Raw genomic sequence first — 10,426 nt, forward strand, 5'->3', positions numbered from 1 at the left:
CTTTTTTTGTGTTAAAATTATTCTTACCAGGCTTTGGTATCAGGGTAATGTTGGCCTCACAAAATGAGTTAGGAAGTATTACCTTTTCTTCAATTCTTTGGAAGAGTGTGAGGAAGACAGGTTATTGATTTATTTTTGAATATTTGGTAGAAATCACTTGTGAAACCATCTGGTCCTGGACAATTGCTTTTGGGGAGAGTTTGGATGATTGTTTCAATTTTATTGCTATTGATCAGTCTATTTAGATTTTCGATTTCTTCTAGATTCAGTCAAGGATGGCTATATATTTCTAAGAACTTGTCCATTTCTTCTGTGTTATTAAATTTAGTCCTTCACAGTATTCTTGTATTATCCTTTGTATTCCTGTGCTATCCATCATAACTTCTCTTTCATTTCTGATTTTGTTTATTTGTGTCTTTTCTCTTTTTTCTTAGTGAGTCTAGCCAGGGGCTTGTCAGTTTTATTAATCTAGTCAAAGAACCATCTCTTTGTTGCATTAATTTTTTCTATTGTGTTTTTTGTTTTCTATTTCATATAATTCTGTTCTGTTTTTTATTATTTCCTTCCTTCAGCTGACTTTGGGTTTCTTTTCTTCTTGCCTTTTTAGTTCTTTATGATTTAATATTAGGTTGTTTATTCGGGATTTTTCTTATTTCTTGAGATAGGCCTCTAATGATATAGATTTTCCTCTTATTACTGCTCTCACAGCATCCCAATTATTTTGATATGCTGTATATTCATTCTCATTTGTTTCTATGTATTTTTTTATTTTGTATACTTTAATTTCAGAACAAAATAAACAAACAAACAAAAACCCCACAACATACAACATCCAAACCCAATGTCAAATGAGGGAGGAGAAGTCTCAAGGCCCTTGTATCCTGCCCTAGGCAGAAAGACAAGAGAAGATAAAACCACTAGACATCAGCAGAGGAAACCAGGTGTGCCAGGGCCACTCAGGGCTGCTGGGGGAATCATGGAGACACTATACACAGGGCACAAGGTCTGCCGGTAGAACTCCTACTCTTTCACATGAGAGGCATCCCATCACCCTCAAGCGGGGTGGTGGAATCTTGTCGAGAACAGCAGCACTGGGTTCTTCCTCTGTCACTTCATCTTCACAGATGCCTAGGCCTAGCTCAACCATGCAGTAGATATGGTTGGAGTGAGTCTGGGGATCTTCAAATGAGAAGCCAGAAGAGAGCAGCACATTCTCAAACAGCAGCATCACAAGGTCTTTAACAGCCTTGTCATTCTTGTCGGACTCCACCTTCTGCCTCAGGGTCTCCATACTGGGGTGGTCGGGGTTGATCTCCAAATGCTTCTTAGCCATCATGTAGCCCATTGTTTAGTTGTCCCGAAGGGCCAGGGCTTTTTTGATCTGCTCAATGTTGGCTGTCCAGCTGTAGGTGCTCATCACAATGCAGCAGGGTGAAGACACAAGTCTATTGGAGATTGTCACCTTTTCAACCTTCTTATCCAAGATTTCTTTCATGAGTTTGCAGAGGTTCTCAAACTTGGTCTGGCTCTCTTCCATTTTCTTCTCCTCTTCATCCTCAGGGAGCTCCAGGCCCTACTTGGTAACTGAAACCAGGCTCTTTCCATCAAACTCCTTGAGCTGCTGCATGCAGTACTCATTGATAGGCTCCGTCATATACACTACCTTGAAACTCCACTTCCGCACTCGCTCCACAAAAACAGAGTTGGCAACCTACTCCTTGTTCTCACCAGTGATATAATAGATGGACTTCTGGGTCTCTTTCATGCGAGAGACGTATTCTGAAAGAGAAGTAATTTCGTCTCCAGACTGGGAGGTGTGATAGCACAGCAGCTCAGAAAGGCGTCCTTGATGAATAGAGTCATTGTGGATTCCAAGTTTAGGTTTTCAGAGAACGTCTCGTAGAATTTCTTATAGTTCTCCTTGTCTTCTGCCAGCTCAGAGAAGAGCTCAAGGCACTTCTTAATAATGTTTTTTTCAAATGACCTTCAAGATTTTACTCTGCTAGAGCATTTCTTGGGAGATGCTCAAGGGCAGGTCCTCAGTGTTGACCACACCACAGATGAAGTTGAGATACTCTGGTATCAACTCATCACAACTGTCCATGAGGAACACACGCCAGACATAGGGTCTGATGTTCTTCTTTTTCTAAAGAGGTCAAAAAGAACCCGATGGGGGATGAATAACAAGTCCCTGAATTCCAGCTGACCTTTTATAGAGAAATGCTTGACTGCAAAGTGGTCTTCCCAGTCATTGGTAAGGCTCTTGTAGAACTCTCCATATTCCTCCTGGGTGATGTCATCAGGGTTTCTGGTCCAAATGGGCTTGGTCTTGTTCAGTTCCTCCCGATCAATGTATTTCTCCCCAATCTTCTTTGTTTTCTTTTTCTTATCCTTAGCACTACCATCTCCTCATCTGAGCCCACATCTTCAATTTTGGCCTTTTCCTCATAATCATTTTTTTAAAATTAAACGTTTATCATTTATATCCCTCACACTGTGTGAACCCCCATTCCCCCATCCATTATCCCTCTGATATTGCACTGAGCCATTACATTTCCACTGTCTCTATTCCTAATGCTGTACTCCGCTTCTTGTAAATATATATATATATATACATATACATATATATATGTATATATATACATAATTATAGTTGACATTCATTATTGTTCAGCTTTAGGTGTACAGTGCAGTGATCAGGCATCTACATCATCCCTGAGGTGGTCTCCCAAATGGGAAACATGTCCATCGGATACCCTACAAAATCTTTATAACATTATTGATTACATTCCCCAAATTACTTTTCAAAACCCCATGGCCATCTTGTGGTTACTGACTGTTTTCTTTTTTTTAATTTATTGGGGTGACAATTGTTAGTAAAATTACATAGATTTCAGGTGTACAATTCTGTATTACATCATCTATAAATTCCATTGTGTGTTCACCACCCCCAGTCAGTTCTTCTTCCATCACCATATATTTGATCCCCCTTACCCTCATCTCCCACCCCCACCCCCATTAACCTCTGGTAACCGTTAACTATTGTCTGTGTCTATGAGTTTCTGTTTCTCATTTATTTGTCTTGTTCTTTTGTTGTTTTTGGTTTATATACCACATATCAGTGAAATCACATGGTTCTCTGCTTTTTCTGTCTGACTTATTTCTCTCAGCATTACACTCTCAAGATCCATCCATGTTGTGGCAAATGTTCCTATCTCATCTTTTCTTACCACCGACTAGTATTCCATTGTGGATATATACCAAAACTTCTTTATCCATTCATCTATCGAAGGACATTTTGGTTGTTTCCATGTCTTGGCCACCGTAAACAAAGCTGCAATGAACATTGGAGCACATGTGTCTTTATGTATAAATGTTTTCAGATTTTTTGGGTAGATACCCAGAGGAGGGATTGCTGGGTCATATGGTAATTTTATTCGTAATTTTTTGAGGAACCTCCACACTGCCTTCCATAACGGCTGCACCAGTCTGCATTCCCACCAACAGTGTATGAGGGTTCCTTTTTCTCCACAGCCTCTCCAACACTTGTTCCTATTTGTCTTGTTGATGATAGCCATTCTGACTGGGGTGAGGTGATATCTCATTGTGGTTTTGATTTGCATTTCTCTGATGATTAGTGATGTTGAGCATTTTTTCATATGTCTATTTGCCATTTGTATGTCCTCTTTGGAGAAATGTCTCTTCAGGTCCTCTGCCCATTTTTCAATTGGGTTGTTTGTTTTTTTGTTGTTGAGTTGCATGAGTTCCTTGTATATTCTGGATACTAGCCCCTTATCGGAGGCACTGTTTGCAAAAATCTTCTCCCATTCAGTTGGTGGCCTCTTTATTTTGTTGATGGTTTCTTTTACTGTGCAGAAGCTTTTAAGTTTCATATAGTCCCATTCATTTATTTTAACTTTTACTTCCATTGCCTTTGGAGTCAAATTCATAAAATGCTCTTTGAACCCAACGTCCACAAGTTTAGTACCTATGTTTTCTTCTATGCAGTTTATTGTGTCAGGTCTTATGCTTAAGTCTTTGATTCATTTTGAATTAATTTTGGTACATGGCGACAGATAACAGTCGAGATTCATTATTTTGCACGTGGCTATCCAATTCCCCCAGCACCATTTATTGAAGAGGCTGTCTTTCCTCCATTGTATGTTTTTAGTTTCTGTGTCAAAAATTATCTGTCCATATTTATGTGGTTTTATTTCTGGGTTCTCAATTCTATTCCATTGGTCTATGTGTCTGTTTTTCTGCCAATACCATGCAGTTTTGATTATTGTAGCCCTGTAGTACAAGCTAAAGCCAGGGAGTGTGATACCTCCATTATTGTTCTTTTTCCTTAAGATTGCTTTGGCTATTCGGGGTCTTTTGTGGTTCCAAACAAATCTGATGATTTTTTGTTCTATTTCTTTAAAATATGCCATTGGGATTTTGATGGGGATTGCATTGAATCTGTATATTGCTTTGGGTAATATGGCCATTTTAACTATGTTGATTCTTCCAATCCATGAGCACGGAATGTCTTTCCATTTCTTTGTGTCTTCCTCAATTGCTTTCAAAAATGTCTTATAGTTTTCAGCATATAGGTCTTTCACATCCTTGGTTAAGTTTATTCCTAGGTATTTTATTCTTTTTGCTGCAATTGCAAAAGGAATTGTTTTTTGTATTTCTTTTTCTGAGATTTCATTGTTAGTATATAGGAAGGCAATGGACTTTTGTGCGTTGATTTTGTAGCCGGCAACTTTACTGTATTCGTTGATTGTTTCTAATAGCTTTTTGGTGGAGTCTTTAGGGTTTTCTATATATAGCATCATGTCATCTGCAAAGAGTGATAATTTAACTTCTTCATTCCCAATTTGGATGCCTTTTATTTCTTTCTCTTGCCTGATTGCTCTGGCAAGGACTTCCAACACTATGTTGAAAAGCAGAGGTGATAGGGGACATCCCTGTCGTGTTCCTGAACGTAGAGCAAAGGGCTTCAGTTTTTCTCCATTAATTATGAGATTAGCAGAGGGTTTGTCATATATGGCCTTTATTATGTTAAGGTATTTTCCTTCTATACCTATTTTATTAAGTGTTTTAATCATAAATGGATGTTGTATCTTGTCAAATGCTTTTTCTGCATCAATTGATATAATCATATGATTTTTGTCCTTTATTTTGTTTATGTGATGTATCACATTGATGGATTTCCAGATGTTGAACCATCCTTGTGCCCTGCAGATGAACTCCACTTGGTCGTGATGAATAATCTTTTTAATGTATTGTTGCATTCGATTTGCTAGAATTTTGTTTAGGATTTTTGCATCTGTATTCATCAGAGATATTGGTCTGTAGTTTTCTTTTTTTTGTGTTGTCCTTACCAGGTGTTGGTATCAGGGTAATGTTGGCCTCATAAAATGAGTCAGGGAGTACTGTCTCTTCTTCAATTTTTTGGAGGAGTTTGAGCAGGATCGGTATTACATCCTCTCTGAAGGTTTGGTAGAATTCACTAGTGAAGCCATCTGGTCCCCGACTTTTGGTTTTGGGAAGGTTTTGGATGACTGATTCAATTTCGTTACTGGTGATCGGTCTGTTTAGATTTTCCAGTTCTTCATGATTCAGCCTTGGAAGGCTATATGTTTTAAGAACTTGTCCATTTCTTCTAGGTTATTGAATTTGGTGGCATATAGTCCTTCATAGTATTCTTGGATGAGCCTTTGTATTTCTGTGGTATCCGTGATAACTTCCCGTTTTTCGTTTCTGATTTTGTTAATCAGTGTCTTCTCTCTTTTTATCTTAGTAAGTCTAGCCAAGGGTTTGTCAATTTTGTTAATCTTTTCAAAGAACCAGCTCTTTGTCACATTAATTTTTTCTATTGTCTTTTTGTTCTCTATTTCATTTAGTTCTGCTCTAATTTTTGTTATTTCATCTCTTCTGCTGACCTTGGGTTTTACTTGTTCTTCTTTTTCTAGTTCTTTAAGGTGTAACATGAGGTTATTTATCTGGGATCTTTCTTGTTTCTTGAGATAGGCCTGTAATGAGATAAATTTCCCTCTTAAACTGCTTTTGCTGCATTCCAAAAATTTTGGTAGGATGTATTTTCATTGTCATTTGTTTCTATGTATCTTTTGATCTCTCCTTTAACTTCTTCTTTGACCCAGTCATTCTTTAAAAGTATGTTGTTTAATCTTCATGTGTTTGTGTATTTTCCCGCTTTCTTTTTGCCGTTGATATCCAATTTCAAAGCCTTGTGGTCAGAGAATATGCTTGGTATGATTTCAATCTTCTTAAATTTGCTGAGACTGATTTTATGTCCCAATATATGGTCTATCCTTGAGAATGCTCCGTGTACACTAGAAAAGAATGTATAGTCTGATGTTTTAGGATGAAGTGCTCTATAAATGTCAATTATGTCCATTTCATCTAATGTGTCATTTAGGGCTGCTATTTCGTTATTTATTTTCTGTTTGGATGATCTATCCATAGCTGTCAATGATGTATTTAAGTCCCCTAGTATAATTGTGTTTTGGTCAATTTCTCCCTTTAGTTCTGTTAGTAGTTGCTTGGTATATTTCGGTGCTCCCTGATTGGGGGCATAAATATTGATGACTGTTATGTCTTCTTGTTGTACAGTCCCTTCACCATTATGAAATGTCCATCTTTGTCTCTTGTTATCTTTTTCACCTTGAAGTCTGTTTCATCTGATATCATTATGGCTACACCTGATTTTCTCTGGGTACCATTTGCTTGGAGTGTCAATTTCCACCCTTTCACTTTGAGTCTATGCTTGTCCTTGTAGCTGAGATGTGTCTCTTGGAGACAGCATATGGTTGGGTTTAGTTTTTGATCCAATCTGCTACTCTGTGCCTTTTTATTGGTGAGTTCAGTCCATTTACATTTAGGGTGATTATTGATATGTGAGGATTTCCTGTCATTCTATCTTTAGTTTTCTGGTAAGGCTGTGTCTCCATTGTTTCTTTGCCTTTTGTTGTTGTCTATTATTTCTGTGTGGTGGTATTCTATGATGTTTCCCTCTGTTTCTTCTTTTATTTCAGTATATATTTCAGTTCTGGATTTTTTTGAGTGGTTACCCTTAAGTTTATGTAAAAGAAAGTTTGATATTTAGAGTATTCCATTTTCTTCAGCACGCTTACTTTCTCCATTCCCATATTCCAGTTCAGGCCTTTACTCTCCCCCTTTTTGAGTTGTGGTTGCCACAAATTGTCCCTGTTGATGGTGGTCGAATAGCCTCCTTTAGTATTTCTTGTAGTGCAGGTCGTGTATTAGAAAATTCCCTCAGCTTCTGTATGTCTGGAAAGGTCTTTATTCCTCCTTCATATTTAAAGGATATCTTTGCTGGATATATTATTCTTGGCTCATGATTTCTCTGTTTCAATAGTTGGAATATTTGGTTCCACTCCCTCCTGGCTTGTACAGCTGCTGCTGAAAAATCTGATGATAATCTAATGGGCTTTCCTTTGTAAGTTACCGTCTTCTTTTCCCTGGCTGCCTTGAGGATTCTTTGTTTGTTGTTGATTTTAGACAGCTTCAATACAATGTAGCTTGGAGAAGGCCTGCTGGGATTGAGGTAATTAGGTGTTCAATTTGCTTCTTGAATTCGAGGGTCCAGTTCTGTCCATAAGTTTTGGAAGTTCTCATCGACGATTTGTTTGAATATATTCTCTGTTCCCTTCTCTCTTTCTTCTCCTTTTGGTATGCCCATTATTCTTATATTGCTCTTTCTGATGGAGCCAGAAAGTTCTTGTAGAGTTCTTTCATTTCTTTTAAGTCTCAAGTCTCTTTCTTCTTCTGTCTCTGTAATTTCCAAGTTTCTGTCTTCGATGTCACTGATTCTTTCCTCCATCTGGTCAACTCTACTACCTAAGCTGGTTATTTCATTCTTAATTTCTTCTATTGAGTTCTTAATCTGCTAAAATTCTATTTGGCTCTTTTTAAAATTTTCAATCTCTTTCGTAAAATGTTCATGCTGTTCTTTGATTGTGTTTCTGAGTTCATTTAACTGCCTATCTGTGTTTTCTTGCATCTCATTGAATTTTTTCAGAACTGCAATCTTGAATTCTCTGTCATTTAAGTCACATATTTCTGTAGCTTTAAGTGCCTTTTCTGGAGATTTTTCACTTTCTTTCTGAGCTATCTTGTTGCCTTGGTTATTCATGGCAATTACTCATTTACTATTTCTCTTCCTAGACATCTACAGGAGTGGCTTCTGCAACAGGTTGATAGGAAGCGGTCTTTCTTTTGTTTTCCAGTACTTGTTGGTAGAATGTCTTATTATTTCTCCAACTGCAATTTGTTTCTCTTCTCCCACATGGTAGTGCTGTTTTCTCTGCACTATTCCTGCTTCTCATACAATGGGGGGATTCCCTGGGAGACGGGCTTCTCCTCTGTTAATAGTTCGTCTAGGTCACAGGGCGCAGTGTCCTGGTGGGCATGCGGAGAGCTTTTGATGTTCCAAAGCTCTTCCAGCTCCAGATTCAGAGCCGGTATGTTTCAGCAGTTCTGTTTACTCCTGCAGGGATCTGCCCAGATAGGTGGGGCCAGGGGCGGGGTGAGTTGTGAGAGGTGGCCCAGAGCAATGGCGGCGACCACCACCACAGCTAGTCCTGCTTCCACAGCTCCCTCCCCTTTGCCGGAACTAGTTGGGATGTGAATCTGTGTCTCCGGTCCACAGTTTTCAGAACAGCAAATATTCTATGTTTTGATCTGACACTGGTACTGTCCTGCTTCTAGCACTGGGCACGTCGGGGCTGGGCGAGCTCTGGGAGGGTAGAGAGTGGGCGGCTAGTCTCAATGCCTTAGGCTTCTGTTCTCTGTGGCAGTGAGGGCTTAACCACCATTTTCAGCCTTCTTCCCTCAGTGTTTTCTCCGAGGTCTCCGCAATGAGCGTTGGGTTCAGCCGTGTTATATGCTGCCCCCTCAGCCCTGTGGGCCATAAGCGGAGCCCTAGCAGTCTGAATTCTCCCCTCTCCCGCAGCGTGGTAGTTCGGGGAAGCAGTGAACTCGGAGCACTGAGCTAGGTCTGTGTCCTGTGCCTGTGTCGCTCCGTCTCTGCACTTCTCCCTTCCCTCCTCCCCTGCTCGCATGAATCTCCCACCTGTAGTTGATTTCGGTAGTGGGCCTTTTCGTCTTGCCTGTCTGCTGTGCATGGAGTTTTTTTGTGGAGTTTTTGTTGTTCAATTCGTTGTAAATTCCAGGGGAGCTTTACAGAGGCTCACCTCATGCCGCCATTTTTCCTCGCCTCCCCAAATTTTTTTTTTCACCGATTGTTTTCTAATACCCTCTCCTTCCCCCTTACCGCCAACCCCCCGCCCATCTAGCAACCCTCAGTTTTTTCTCTATGTCTCCAAAACTGTTTCTGATTAGTTCATTCACTTATTCTTTTCTTTAGATTCCACATATAAGTGAGATCATATGATATTTGTCTTTCTCTGTCTGACTTATTTCACTTAACATAGTGTCCTCATAATCATTATCTTCCCCTTCCTTCTCACCTTTCTCTTCCTCTGCTTGATCATCAGTGATTTCTTTCTCTTGTTCCTTCTCCAAATAAAGGGTGATGGGAAAACCTATGAACTATGAGTGCTTCTTCACCACTTCTTTGACCTGCCTCTCCTCTAAGTACTCTGTCTGGTCTTTCTTAAGATGGAGCATCGCTTTGGTACTCCGGCCAATGGGCTCACCACAGTCAGCACGTACAGTGAAGGAACCCCCAGCAGAAGACTGCCAGGAATACTGCTCATCATCATCATGCTTTGTGATCACACCACTTTCTCTGCCACCAGGTGGGCAGAATAAAAGCCAACACCAAATTGTCCAATCGTGGAGATGACTGCACCAGCCTGAAGAGCTTCCATAAATTCTTTAGTACCAGACTTGGCAATGGTTCCCAGATTATTTATGAGATCTGCTTTGGTCATGCCAATGTCAGTGTTCACCAGAGTCAGAATATGTTCCTGGGGGTTGGGGATGATGTCAATTTTCAGCTCTTTACCACTGTCCAACTTAGAACCATCAGTCAGGCTCCCACAGCATATCTTGTCCAAGGCATCAGAAGCATTACTGATCAATTCCCGAAGGAAAATTTCTTTGTTGGAATAGAAGGTATTGATGATGAGAGACATGAGTTGGGCAATTTCTGCCTGGAAGGTGAAAGTCTCCATTCCTCTCCATGGTGCACTTCCTCAGGCATCTTAAAGGTGAAGAGATGCAAGTAGTAGAGAGCAAGATGGGCAGAGACTGTGATGGGCTCACACAACCCAAGAAGCATGAGTAGGGGTAACTCAAGAGAGAATTTCTATGTATCTTTTGATGTATCCTTTTATATCTTCTTTGACCCAGTTGTTCTTCAGTAGCATGTTGTTTACTCTATCTTCTCTCTCCATATGTATATACATATATATACATATATATACAT

General features: G+C 39.7%; 1 pseudogene; it reads right to left on the bottom strand.

The window, feature by feature from the left end:
• Window positions 1–985: 985 nt before the first annotated feature.
• On the bottom strand, window positions 986–10,201 carry LOC109437371 (heat shock protein HSP 90-beta; annotated as a pseudogene).
• Between the last annotated feature and the right edge of the window lie 225 nt (window positions 10,202–10,426).

Source organism: Rhinolophus sinicus, linkage group LG07, assembly GCF_036562045.2.
Source record: "Rhinolophus sinicus isolate RSC01 linkage group LG07, ASM3656204v1, whole genome shotgun sequence".
In the NCBI taxonomy this organism is placed as follows: Eukaryota; Metazoa; Chordata; class Mammalia; order Chiroptera; family Rhinolophidae; genus Rhinolophus; species Rhinolophus sinicus.